This window comes from Saimiri boliviensis, chromosome 6 (genome assembly GCF_048565385.1).
Source record: "Saimiri boliviensis isolate mSaiBol1 chromosome 6, mSaiBol1.pri, whole genome shotgun sequence".
NCBI classification, from domain to species: Eukaryota; Metazoa; Chordata; class Mammalia; order Primates; family Cebidae; genus Saimiri; species Saimiri boliviensis.
The window spans coordinates 18,547,019-18,560,991 of record NC_133454.1 but is presented as its reverse complement, the minus strand read 5'-3'; the positions used below and the strand labels follow the sequence as shown (position 1 = coordinate 18,560,991).

Below are 13,973 nucleotides of genomic sequence, written 5' to 3'. Positions count from 1 at the left end.
ACATCATTGCCGTCTATAGAATTCCCTAATACTCCAGACTTAGACCCCATTTTAGACATCCCATACTTCCTTAAAGCATACATCACACTTGTAATTACTTGTGATATCTTCTTTCTCACTAAACTGTAAGCTACATGAGGCCTATGTTTGCTTTCCACTTATCCCTAGCTATTAACTCAGAATATGGCACAAAGGAAGAGTTCAACAAATATTTGTTAAATAAATGTATGACTGTGCTGTTTGTTTTACTATGTAACTGTTAGATATTTTATCAACTATCATACAGTGATACTTCATTGTTATCCATTGAGGCTCAGAAAACAATACTCCAAAGTATTGATATTTTATCAACTATCAGAGTGATCCATCATTGTTACCTGTTGGAGCTCAGAAAACAGGATGCCAAAGTATTGTTCCTTGGGAGTACTCTGAACTGAAGAACACTGGAAGAGTCTCAGAAGCAAAGACTCTTTCTGACCCTCTTCTGTCTTTCTCTCTCCTGCTTCTCTTTCTCCCCCAAGGTGGGTCATAGAAACTAGGACCCTTGGCCGGGTGTGGTGGCTCATGCCTGTAACCCCAGCACTTTGGGAGGCATAGGCAGGCAGATCACTAGGTCAGAAGTTTAAGACCAGCCTGACCAACATGGTGAAACCCTGTCTCTACCGAAAATATAAAAATTAGCCAGGCATGGTGGCACATGCCTATAATCCCAGCTACTCAGGAGGCTGAGGCAAGAGAATCAGTTAACCCGGCAGGCAAAGGTTGCAGTGACCCGAAATCGTGCCACTGCATTCCAGCCTGGGTGACAAGAGCAAGACTCCATCTAAAAAAAAAAAAAAACAAAACTAGGACCCTTCTTCTTGAAAGCCAGCCATGAAGCCTACAAATATTAAATCTGACACTACATCCAGAAGGAAAGAATGCCACGCAGAGGGACCAAGAAGAATAAGAACAGACAGACCTTGCTGAGCTTCCCCACTCAGACTGTTACCACTAAGATCATTCCCTTTTTGTTCTACCACATTTCTACAGGACTGTCCATTCTTCATCAAACTTAAGCCTAAAAATGAAGAGTTTTCCCTGAGCTTTTGGGGTCTTCGTTTCTGAAGACTCCCAAGTCATATAAAACTGTGCTTAAATAAACTTGTTATGCTTTTCTCTTGTTAACCTATATTTTATTATAGGAGTGTTGACCATGACCCTTATGATGGCTGAGAAAACGCATTGCACCTTTGTGCCCCTATGTAACATACAACCAAATTGCAGGCATGCTCAGAGAAACCTTCTAAGGAAATCTGACTTTAACAAACCTGTTTTTTCCTAACCTGTGTAGGCAATCTGCACAATATGAGCGGCAGGAAAGATAACATCGCAGGCTTGACAGAGTCACAGCTGCTGCTTCTCTCCAGCCGCAGCACCGCAGGGCAACCTGAACTAACATGTATGCCATAGAAAGTAAGGATTTACAAAAATACATAGTTAACTGACTTCCATTTGCAAATTAAAAACTAAAATCATGAAAAGTTTACTTTAACACTCTAATAATAAATACAGGTGCTACACAATTACCACAGAAGTAGCCTTTAAGGAGACATTTTCCTTGTGATCATTCTTCATCTCAGCCCTCGCCCATAAACAAAATAAAGAAAAAACAAGAAATGCAGCATTCCCTCCCATAATCCTTTCTCTGTAGATGTGTTGAAAGAAGGAAAAGCACAAACTTCTAGCCACAGCTTCCAGGCCACCAAAATAAGAAAATTAAAACAGGCAGGTCAGTCTTTATCTGACATTCTATCATGCTCGCCAAAGAATGTTAGACAGCTGGAATCCAAGTTTCCTTACCCTTCCCCTCCTCCATATACACACTCCTTCCTTACCTCAGGGTGTAGAAAAATGGGAGAGAAGGAGGGGAAAAGATATAGATTCACCAGATTTGTGAAAACAATACTCTAGGAAAAACAATGTCACCTGTGCTATAGAAAAGTATGGATGTTTATAAGACAGGATTCCTGCTTTAAATGTAGACTAAGAGAGGAGTATAAAAGATTATATATAACACAAGGCTAGAATAAGGCATATGCCATAAAAGCACAAACAAAGATTTGACAAATCACATACTGTCCAGGAGATTTAAAAATCGGCTGGCTGCAATGGTTCCCACCCGTAATCCCAACACTTTGTGAGGCAGAGGTGGAAAGATCACTTGGGACCAAAGTTTAAGACCAGCCTGGGCAACACAACAAAGACCTCATTTCTTTAAAAAAAAAAAAATTAGCCAGGCATGGTGGCACATGCCTATAGTCTCAGCTACTCAAGAGCCTGAGGCAAGAGGGTCACCCAAACCCAGGAGTTTGAGGCCAAGGCTGCAGTGAGCTATGATCACACCACTGCATTCCAGCCAGAGTGACAGAGCAAGACTCTGTCTCCAAAAAAAAAAAAAAAAAGGAAGAAGGAGGAGGAAGAGAAGGAAGAGTAGGAGGGAAGGAGAAAAGAGGAAGGCAGAGAGAGAAGAGGAGGAGGAAAAGAAAGAATGAAGAAGAAGAGAAAAGGAGGAGGAGGAGGACAGCTCCTGGAGGAGGCAGAGACAGAAGCAGAGGCAGAGGCAGAAGCAGCAAAGGAAGCTACAGAAACAGCAGCAGAAGCAGCAGAAGCAGCAGAAGAAAAAAAAAAAAAACCAGCTCCTAGAGGAGGCAGTGTTAGAGATGAGGGTTAAAAAATTGGGTGGGATTGATAAAAGAGGTAAGGCCCGTGGGAGAGAGAGGTTCCAGGCAAAGGGAACAATGTGGACTAATGCATAGAGACAGGAAAGGAATGGGCATATGTGCTGAATAGATTAGCAAAATGGAAAGGCAGTTAGGGCTATAAACTGAAAGTCCTTAAATGTTACAGGATTTTGTTCTCAATAAAGCAAACAATAAAGAGTTGCCATTTCTGAACAGAACAGTGATTTAACTAGAGGAGAGGTGATTTGTGTGACAACACATGGGAGCTGCACTGGAGGAGGAACTGCAGGAAGCTCGGAGGACCAACTGGTCTACTCTTCTAATAGTCAGGGGAGGCGGTAATAGGGGCTGCAACAAGAGGCTGTAATAACTCCATTGCATACAATTCTCACTACTGAGGCCTCTCTCACCCTGTTGTTCTCACTTGGCAAAAGGGCAATCCACCAACTCCACAACCATACCCAAGGAACAGAATGTAGCTAGAGAAACATACAGCCACATCAAATGGCTTACTAACTTATATGAGATTTAAAAGCTGCCCTGCAATGAAACTCTACATCCCTAGTGCATTTACTTTCCTTCTCTGCTAGAGGAACATTTCTGTTGTCTCCCTTCCTCATTCTCGGCTGATGACCTTCCATCTTATTTCACTGAGAAAAAAGCAGCATTCTGAAAAACAGCACACAAGCTCTCACTACCATACCACCTTCTTACCTTCATCTGTGCCTATATGACGTGCCTACCCCTAATTACTATGGTCAAAGTGTTCATGCTCTTGTTTTTTTCACTAGATCCCTTTCCTTCTTGCCTAAGATATCTCACTAGCAATCCTACTTCTTTCTTGTTCCATCAACTTCTCATTATCTTGCCTCATTTCCCTTAGCATGCAATTATTTCTCCCATCTTAAAAACGGGAACCCTCTTCCCCTCCCTCTACCATACCATATTTCTGCTCCCCTTCACAGCAAAATTGCTCAGATTACCACACTCATGGTCTCAGTTCAGCTTCTCCCATTCTCTTGCATCCATTCCAGTGAGGCTTTTGCCTCCACCCACCCTCCACAGAAATTGCTGCCAAGGTCACCATAACCTCCACATTGCTAAATCAAGTGGCTAGTTCCTAGTCATTTTTTAGGCACTGTTGCTTATCTTCTTGAAATACTTTATTCATTAAGTGATCAGGCCATCACACCTCCTGGTTTTCTTCCTCCAGCTATTCCTTCTCAGTCTCCTTAACTGGTTCCTCATTTCCGTGACTTCTAAATGTGCGGTGTTGAGAAGATCATCTTTAAAAGAAAAGACTATCTTCACTAACCCCTTTGTTGCTCTTTCAATCTCATGGTTTTACATACCATCTGTACACTGTCAGCTTCAAATCTGTATTACTTGCCCCACCTTTCTTCTAAATTCTTGATTCAATACCATTACTGAAACCAAGCTCCAAGTTCCTCATCTCCTTCTTTCCCCAAACCTACTTCTTTTGCAGCTTTCCCCATCTTAGTAAATGACAACTCCAACCTTCTAACTGCTCAGGCCAAAACCCTTGGAGTCATCCTCAACTCTTTCTTTTTTCTTTTCTTTTTTTTGCTGCTTCTTTTTTTTTTCTTCCCTCCAAGCACAAGAAAGTGTGATTGTCATCCTCAACTCTTTATCTCACACCTACATCTAATTCATCTATTATACCTCTCAGCTACACCTTCAAAAATATCCAGTATCTGAGTACCTCTCAAACTCCACCACTACCACACTGATCCAAGCCACCATCGTCTCCAGTATGAACTTTTGCAACAACCTGGTCTTCCTGTTCTCCCCCTTTCCATTCCGTAGTCTATTCTCAATACAATAGCCAAAGTGTTTAAGACTTATTAATCAGAGTATGTCACTCTTCTGCCCCTAAAGCTCCAAAGCCTTCTCATCTCATTCTGATTTACCGCCAAATTCTTAATGGCCCAGATGTCCCCACATTATGTGGCTCCCTGAACTTCCTTTCTGTCCTCCTCTATTACTCTTTCCCTTGGGCATGTCCCTCCAGACATACCGTCCTCCTTACAGTTCCTCCCACTGGGAACACACCTCCTGTGCCTAGAATGTTTTTCCCCGTGCCTAGAATGCTCTTTCCCCATTGCCTCAAATATAGTATTCACCTAATAAAAAAACAGGTAAATGAATTTAGACACACATTGAACATTCATTTGCTATCTGCCTACTTTAACTATTATTAATGCATAAACATTTTCTCACATTGTCAGAATACTTCAAGACCATAATTTTTAGGGCTAATAATATTCCATTTTATACGCATACCTCAAATTATTTACAATTTGAAACCAAAAAACCAGGATATTTACGAATGGGATATTTTGGATGTTTCGTCAATATTTCTGAACTTCAGTAGTTTCACTTCTAAAAATGAGGATATGTACCTCACAGGATTGTTGTAAAGGCTGAATATGAACTAATAAGTAGACACAAAGTCATCAGGTTTGTTACCACTGCTTAGATTACAGAGGCATCATGGTATCAATGAAAGATCATAGACCTTGAAAGCAACAGATTAAAATGTGACTCACAATATTGTCCTTTAATAGCTTAAGACACTTAACATCTATCAGATTCAATTAAAACATTTATTTGAAAAAGCGATTATATTAATAATAAAGAGATGTAAAGAGTTTAGCATAATAGAGTACATCATCAATAAATGTTCATTCATTCACTTCTCATAAACAATATCTAGGATTTTTAAAATTGCAAATCAGAAAAATATTTTCATAAATTTTCCTGTTAAACATATTTTTAGATAATAAAAATTTTCAATACAGAATTATCCTTTTTATTAACAATTATTCAACACTTACCAAAGCACACTTGAGGTTATAAAAATCTCTAAATCAATTTTGTTTCTATTATAATAAAAATAGGCAAAACAATTATTTTTAATTACTGAACAATGGTATTAATAATAAGTTCCTCTTTATCATGTGCTTTACTGTATATACACAACAGGTTACTACACTATTAAAATGACAAGTTAAGCAAGAAAATATTTTAAAAATTTGCCTCACTTCACGGCTGTTTCTTGAAGCAATCCATGAGTTGAAGTCAGATGAATGCCAAGACATTACACAATTTTCAATGCTTTTCCATGTTATTTAGATACAAGTTTGAGTATATGCAATTGGAATGGTCAACAAGTACAATTTGAGCTCCTTCAGAATATAGTCATCTCTTCCTGGTCAGGACTTAGCCCAGTGCCTGACGTATAAAAAGTACTGGATCAGCACTGAGTAAGTAGGTGGGTGGGTGGGTGGGTGGCTAAGTGACTGATTAAGTATGGTAGTCATTAGCGCTGTCTCTCTGTCTAGGCACTACAAAGCCAATACTTTTTGTCTCCCTATCCTGTGATTGGGTACAGTCCTTTAACCAGTTCTGGCTAAGGAACTCTGAGAGGAAGTGACATAAGTAATTTCCATTTTGGAGCATTTATATGAGACCTTCCATGTTCTTTTTCCACAGATAAGTGATTATGAAAGGATACGCTAAAAAGGAAAACCCATCAACCACTCAGTATCTGAGTAAACATAATGAGCACAGCTCCCTGCTCATTAAATTGGAAGTTTATGACAGTAAGAGTCATACATTTTGTTAGGTTAAGTGACTAAAATTCATAAATTTTACTACAGCAGCAAAACCTAACCTATCCTGGATAAGCAAGTTAATGACATTCATTTCAGAACTAGAAATTTATCAGAGTTTAATTTTAAAAAAACCAAAATGGTACAGATAAGCACTATAGCTCAGCATAATAATTTAACCTCCCTGTATGATAGTTCTCTTGCTTGCCAAGTTTGATGGCTCATGCCTGTAATCCTAGCACTTTGGGCGACCACGGCAGGAGGATTGTGTGAGAACAAGAGTTCAAGACCAGCCTGGGCAACATAATGAGATCCCATCTGTACAAAAAGATTATAAAAATTAGCCAGGCATTGTGATGCACACTTGTAGTCCCAGCTACCCAGGAGGTTGACGTGGGAGGATCACTTGAGCCCAGAGGTTCAACGTTTTCGTGAGCTATGATCACACCACTGCACTCCAGCCTGGGTGACAGAGCAAGATCCTATCTAAAAACAAACAAAAAAGATAGTTCTCTTGCCTACAAAATGGAATAATAGCATCTACCTCACAGGTCAGTAATAGGGATCAAATAAATGAATGTCTATTCGTACTTAGGATAATATTTAGGGTATTTGAAGCTTTAAATAAATGGTAGTATATTATTATTAATAATGCATTAGACACATTTACATTATATATGTCATTTTACTCTCATCTCTTACTCCCTATTCATTTTAATTTATGGTCAATTTTTTCAATTTAAAATATCTTTATTAAGAAGTACCATATCCTCTCAGAACCACAAGGAAAAAAAAAAAAAAAAAACTAAGTACCATGCAAAGTACTAGAAATGAAGATAAATAAGATCTACCATCGAGGTATTTTTTTCCATACCTATGATTCTCCTTTCTTCTCCAATAGACCCACAACCAAACAAACTTTCAAATCACAAACACAATGTTCTATTATATTATAATATATATCAACTATGCAATGTTATAAATATTGTATCAATTGAAGAGGTGATTACTTTTTAATTTAAAAACACTTTATATGTTATGGGTCTGTGTCTTATTCAAAGTCAAGATGGAAAAGTTGTTTAGGTCCAATTCACCAAAGGCAATTAATGTTATGGCAAAAAACAGAACTTGTACCCACAGTCCCACTGCTCCTAATGCAGTGCCCTGTAAACAGGAAGTACTCTGTGAACAGAATTATAGGTGTATCAGAGATCAGTAGATCCAATCCATCTATGTTACAAATTAGAACAATTATCTAGAGGGTTAAGCAACTTGCCCAAGAGTATGATGTGAGTTAGTGGCAGGGCTGATCCAAGAACCCAAACTCTGAAAATGTTTTAAAAGTCTAAATTCTCTTTTTTTTTTTTTTTAAAGACATGCTGGTCAGGCTGGTCTTGAACTCCCGACCTCAGGTGATCTGCCCGCCTTGGCCTCTAAAGTGCTTGGATTACAGGCGTGAGTCACCACGCCCAGCCAAAAGTCTAAATTCTCTAAAGCGCAAAGTCCCTGCAATATGCTGACACAGGAATATAAACAAGACAGTGAAAAACCTAAAGTTAATTTTTATTGAAATTAGATTTTAACATTAGCTAGTAAGAAATTAAAAACTCGGCCATCAGAAAGACAGTGTTAGATTTACTATTATTCTAAAGAGAAGGTACTTTCAAAAACCTAAAAGCGTAAATTTATTACCATATTTCCCCCAACACTTTATCAACATTTAAAATATTGTAGAAAGTAAAATAGAAAGTTTCATATGTTTCTTTTTATATACAGAATCTTGTGTGAAAAGAATAATTTCAAGCAAGAAAAAAGGTTAATTCCTATGCCACAAGTTTATTAAAGTATTGATATTAATCTTACTGATTTTTTAAAAAGTGAAGGGGTTAATTTAAGCCACATACATTAGGAAACTGCAAGATAAAAATGTTTTTTGGGTTTTTAAAAAATATTTAATTTATAAAAAAATATGGAACGCTTCACAAATTTTTGTATCATCCTTACGCACAGGCCATGTTAATCCTCTTTATATCGTTCCAATTTTAGTATAAGTGCTGCCTAAGCGAGCATGATAAAAATGTTTATCATTTATTGTTTACTAAGTGTAACGCACTGTGCTAAATAAGCACTTTACACATATCACCTCTTTTTACAACAAACTTACGGGATAGGTAATACAATTATCCCAATTTTGCTCATTATGAAAATAGGGGCTGTCTCTGAGTAACTTACTCAGGTAGTGGCAGAAATAGAATTTTCTCTCAAATCTGTTTGCCTCTAAAAGATACTCTTTGGGGTCTGCTGTTGTTTTTTATTTTTTGTAGAGACAGCGTCTCACTATGTTGCCCAGGCCTCTAGCTCCTGGGCTCAAGTGAACCTCCTGTCCTCTCAAAATGCTAGGAGCCACCACACCCGTAACTAAAAGCTATGCCTTTAACCACCATCCTATTCAAGCTCTATCAAGTTGCTGACCCTCTTTTAGATCAAGGTCAATCCATCACATCTAAGGGGGAGGCTACATAATCTCTAAGGCCCCTTCTAAAAATGATTGTGTCACGAAACACAGAAATCAGTTCTGAATTTATATAATATTTCTAACAGGATACTCCAGGCCTAAGGGGAAGGCCATCAGTAAATGAACAGATAAGAAGAGAAAGGGGAAGAAAAATTTAAAGGAGGAGGAGAAAGATCATTATCATCATGCCCTTCCAAGGGACCTAACATAGCTAGACATAACATTTTACCAGACATCAGGGCTTCTGTGACAAAAGTGGTCAAGGGGAACCTAGAACACGAATTGAAAGCAGAACTATAAAGGATGTACATAGATTTAAATATAGCTTAGCCTACTGATGTGATTCCCCTCACAGCAGATGAGGAAGGAGCTGTAGGAAGGCCTTGCAGGAGTCAGTGACTATGAGCTCAATGCTGGGCTAAAACACAGACTTCTAACAGAAACAACGATCAGCAGTTAAATAGGAATAGTGAGGTACTAAATTTTCAGAGGAGGCATTACCACTACTGTCATACATTTGGATGAGAGTGAATTTTCAGGACAGAGTTGTGAAGGAACTAGCATTTGTTCCATTAAGTTGTTTAAAGTCCTAGCATGTTCTAGGCACCATCCATGTGGCTTTCATGTGTTGCCACACTGAACTCTGACAACAACCTTGGTGGATGTGATGATTAATTTTATGTGCCGACTTTATAGGCCATGGTACCCAGCTATTTGGTCAAACATCATTCTAGATGTTTTGTGAAGGTATTTTTTGGGTGAGATTAACATTTAAATCAGTGGACTTTTAAGCAAATTACACTCCATAATTTCGGTGGGCCTTATCTAATCAGTTTAAGGCCTTAATAGAAAAAAGTTGATTTTCCCTCACTTTGGGAGAACAAGATGGATGGATCACTTGAGGTCAGAAGTTCAAGACCAGCCTGGCCCACATGGTAAAACCCCATCTGCACTTTTTTTTCTTTTCTTTTTTTTTTGCCCTGGTTCTTGCTGACTGTCTGTATTTTTAAAACTGCAAAAATTAGCCAGGCATGGTGGCAGGCACCTGTAATCCTAGGTACTCAGGAGACTGAGGCAGGAGAATTGCTTGAACCCGGGAGGTAGAGGTTGCAGTGAGCCGAGATTGCACCACTACACTCCAGCCTGGGCCACAGAGCGAGACTCAATCTCAAAAACAAACAAACAAACAAACAAAACAAAAAACAAAAAAAACCTGACTTCCCCTAAGCAAGAAGAAATTCTGCCAGTGGAATGTCTGTGCATCCAAAGTGAAACTCTTCCCTGGGTTTCCTGCCAACTCTTCCCTGGGTTTCCTGCAACTCTTCCCTCGGTAGCCTGCCAACCTACCCTGATGGGACTTACTGAGCCTTCACAACTGCATGAGCCAATTCCTGAATAAAAATATCTTGCAGAGAGAGAGACATACAGACACACACCCTGACAATAAAATAGGTATTGCTCCCAACTTTACCAATGAGAAAAACGATGGCCTGCCAGGACTCATTCTCCCTTTCTACTACATCACACACTAAAATGTGTGACTTGGGACTCACCTTCTAGCCTGAGGGGCTCGGGTGGGAGGTACAAGGTAATAAGCGTGCAACATTGTAACCATAAGCCACACTCTCAAGGGAGCCCCTTATGACACTGATACCACACATACCACACATGTACCCAGAGCCTCGATGTGCCCAAGTGATGTACTATCCTTTCTCTGGTCTACTAACAGTTATTTCAGCTAAACATAAAACAAATATTCATACCTAAATCAGTATTTGAAGACTTTGAAAAGGAATAAAAAAGAATTAAAGAATTAAAGTAAATGATAAGAAGAAAAATAAAATGATTTGTGACAATTAAATGATGGTAGCCTTTGCTTTGCTTAGGTTCTTTTTGGATAATCTTGCATTCACCCTCAACAACTATTTATTTTGTGCTTTGTATTTTTTTATAGGCTCTTCTAGATATTGTAGGGTACTAACTAGCTGGAGGGACATATAAAATATAGTAAATGTGCAGGATGAAAAAAAACCAACTAAATTGCCTTAAAGAAGTCAAGGATTCACAGAAAAGGTGACATTTCTGCTGGAAGAGAAGTATGAGTTTAAATAGTGGAGAAGAGGGATGGCATTCCAGACAGAATTTCTGACACAGTGTAAGTCACTTGAGTCTGTTAGGTTGCTTAAAGTACAAGCTGGGATGGGGGGTTATGGCAGAATATAAAGTTGGAACAACCAGCTAGGGTTACATAGTAAGGAACAATGAATTCCCATGCCAAGGAGTTTGAGCTTTATCCTGCAATCAGACTTATGAAGGAATTTCTAAGCAGGGGAGGGACAAGGCCATGGGCTAAGCCTTTTTAGAGACGATTCCATAAAACCACATCCTTTACATACATAGGACAGCTAGGTCCAGCTTGGTCACTGGGGCAGATTTAACCATAGATAAATAATTATAAAGTTTGATAAAAATTAAACTTTCAATAAAAACTAAGCCTTACAGTCTTAATAATAGGTTTATTATTAGAAGGCATCAAAGTATTTCATGTGCTCTAACTAAAAAAAATAAACTTTAGTTTACGCATAGTCCCAACTAAAAATCAATGCTTCAGAAATTGGCAACTAGTATAATTATAATTATGCAATAAATACATATGTAAAAGTTCTCCTCAGAAAATGAAATAAAACTCAATTGGAATTGATGTAAGAAAAATTATTATGTTATTAAATACCTACATGGAATCTGTATCCTAAAATATAAATTAAATATAAGCCAGTGGGCAAAAGGTGGCTGAGTAAAGCTGGATTTTGCAAATGATCAAAAATGGAAAAAGAAACATTGTATTTCTTTTTTTTTTTTTTTTTTTTTGAGACGGAGTTTCGCTCTTGTTACCCAGGCTGGAGTGCAATGGTGCGATCTCGGCTCACCGCAACCTCCGCCTCCTGGGTTCAGGCAATTCTCCTGTCTCAGCCTCCTGAGTAGCTGGGATTACAGGCATGCACCACCATACCCAGCTAACTTTTTGTATTTTTAGTAGAGACGGGGTTTCACCATGTTGACCAGGATGGTCTCGATCTCTTGACCTCGTGATCCACCCACCTCGGCCTCCCAAAGTGCTGGGATTACAGGCTTGAGCCACCGCGCCCGGCCCAGAAACACTGTATTTCTAAAGAATACAGTGGCCAAGAAAGGAATCTACAATAAAGGAATATAAATTAGGAACTAAAGTACTAACAAATCATTCATTCCCTTCCACCCTTTCATCCTTTCACTCTCCTTTTCTGCTGATAGTTCTCTTTTTCATCAATCCCATTGGGATTTTAGAGATTTTCCATTCCAATAGCCTCCCCCTGGTTTTACTTTAGGAATTGAACTCTGCAAATAGTTGTATATAAAATCCCAGCATACAAAACAGATAAAAGCATAGAGAGCCACTTGAAAGCGGTCAAGGAGAGAGGGGGTACTGGAGCACCTAATTTGGCCTTCACTTCAGCCTTCATCCACTTTCCCTCTGAAACAGCTCTCCAAAGAGCCCTTAATTTTCCTCAGTAAAGTGTAAAACACATTGGTCCTTGTCCCAACCTTCCTAATTTACAAATGAGGGAATTATGCCCTAGAGAATTAATTTAAGGGAGTTCCCTGGGGCGGGGGAGTGGGGACTATTTCCTGGTACCTCTGCTAAAATTAAAATGTTTCCTCTTCCTCATAAACTTGAACTCAAATATCTGGGTTAAAAATTGTTTCTTAGCCAGACACACTGGCACACGATTGCAATCTCAGCACTTTGGAAGGCCAAGGCAGAGGGATCACTTGAGCCCAGCAGTTCAAGACCAGCCTAGGCAACATGGTAAAACCCTGTCTCTATTTTTTTTTTTTTTAATTTTTTAATTCAATTTTTTCTAAGTTATTCTGGAAGTCTATGACATCCCTCTACCACAAATTCCCATCCAAAATTCACATAAGTACTGGGCTCGGTGGCTCAGCCTGTAATCCCAACACTTTGGGAGGCTAACACAGAGGGATTATTGAGCCCACAAGTTCAAGACTGGCCTGGGCCACATAGTAAGACCTTGTCTCTACACAATCAACAACCACAAAAATTCACATAGGTCTTTAACCACATATTATATGAGTGCCTATTTGAGGCCAGATACTCTGCTAGGAACAGGTTATCTGCTCCCATTTAACCATCACCAGAAACCCCAAGAGATCAAGAAATTAAGCTCAGAGAAGTACTGTAACCTGCCCAAGGTCACAGAGCTAGCAAGGTGGAATCTGGTTCTGACTTACTCCTAAAGCCAAGCTTCAGACCCTTGTACTCTTTCTAATCCCAGCGTTTTCCAAATATTTTCCGATTTTTACACAGACTTTCAGAAATGCAGAACTGTCAGAATTTCTTGTCATTTTACAGAGGATGTACTTTTGCATCCAACCCTGTGGGGGAACCCTCATGCTGCAGCCAAGCACAAAGGCATCAAGCCTATTTCAACCTCTAAACTCAAGACCATAGAAAGGCTAATCCCCGCCCCCACCACAAACTCCTACCACTCCTTTTACAAGCACAGGCTACATACATTCACTCTTATGGGGAACAGGGACTGTCAACAATTAATAGGCCTACAAAATCAGCTCTGAGCTGACCCCTTATGAGAGGCTGGCTTTTAGGTTGCATAACTATCGGATATTATCCATAGGTAAAGATATTAGACTTTGTATTTAGGGCTGCCTTGGGGCAAAGGATGACTATCACCGCCGACTAGATACCAGAGCTGACATTTAATAATTTGAATTTGAGGGAAGGTCAAGGGAGTTCGGATTGGGGCACCCTCTGGGAACAGAGGGAGTTGAAGTGACTGTCGTGGCCAATTACAGAACAGCCTGAATAAAGAGTATAGGGCCAGAACTACTATTAAATTATTGGTGATGGGAGAAAATTTAAACAGAACTGGGATTTCGGGCCACCCTCTGGAAAACGTAAGCCAAAAACCGAACAGATCCTAGGCATCAAGGGGTGTGAATTTCGAGGTGGGCTCCGTTGCCCGGACTCTGCGGGTCGGGGTTCCTGGCGGTTGGGCCTGGGACAGCGAAGCCCCCGTTCTC

The 13,973-nt window shown here is 39.4% G+C and overlaps 1 protein-coding gene, 1 non-coding gene and 1 pseudogene across 2 annotated transcripts in view; all 3 read right to left on the bottom strand.

The window, feature by feature from the left end:
• Window positions 1–13,973, bottom strand: part of PRCP (prolylcarboxypeptidase) — a 77,315-nt gene that overhangs the window by 62,601 nt on the left and 741 nt on the right. The gene's annotated exons all lie outside the window — the stretch shown is intronic.
• The window catches only part of LOC141584801 (cytochrome c1, heme protein, mitochondrial pseudogene), a 40,786-nt pseudogene extending 26,813 nt beyond the window's left edge, over window positions 1–13,973 (bottom strand).
• Window positions 8,322–8,428, bottom strand: LOC120360999 (U6 spliceosomal RNA). Its single transcript, XR_005577364.1, has one exon. It is a non-coding gene; the product is annotated as a U6 spliceosomal RNA (small nuclear RNA).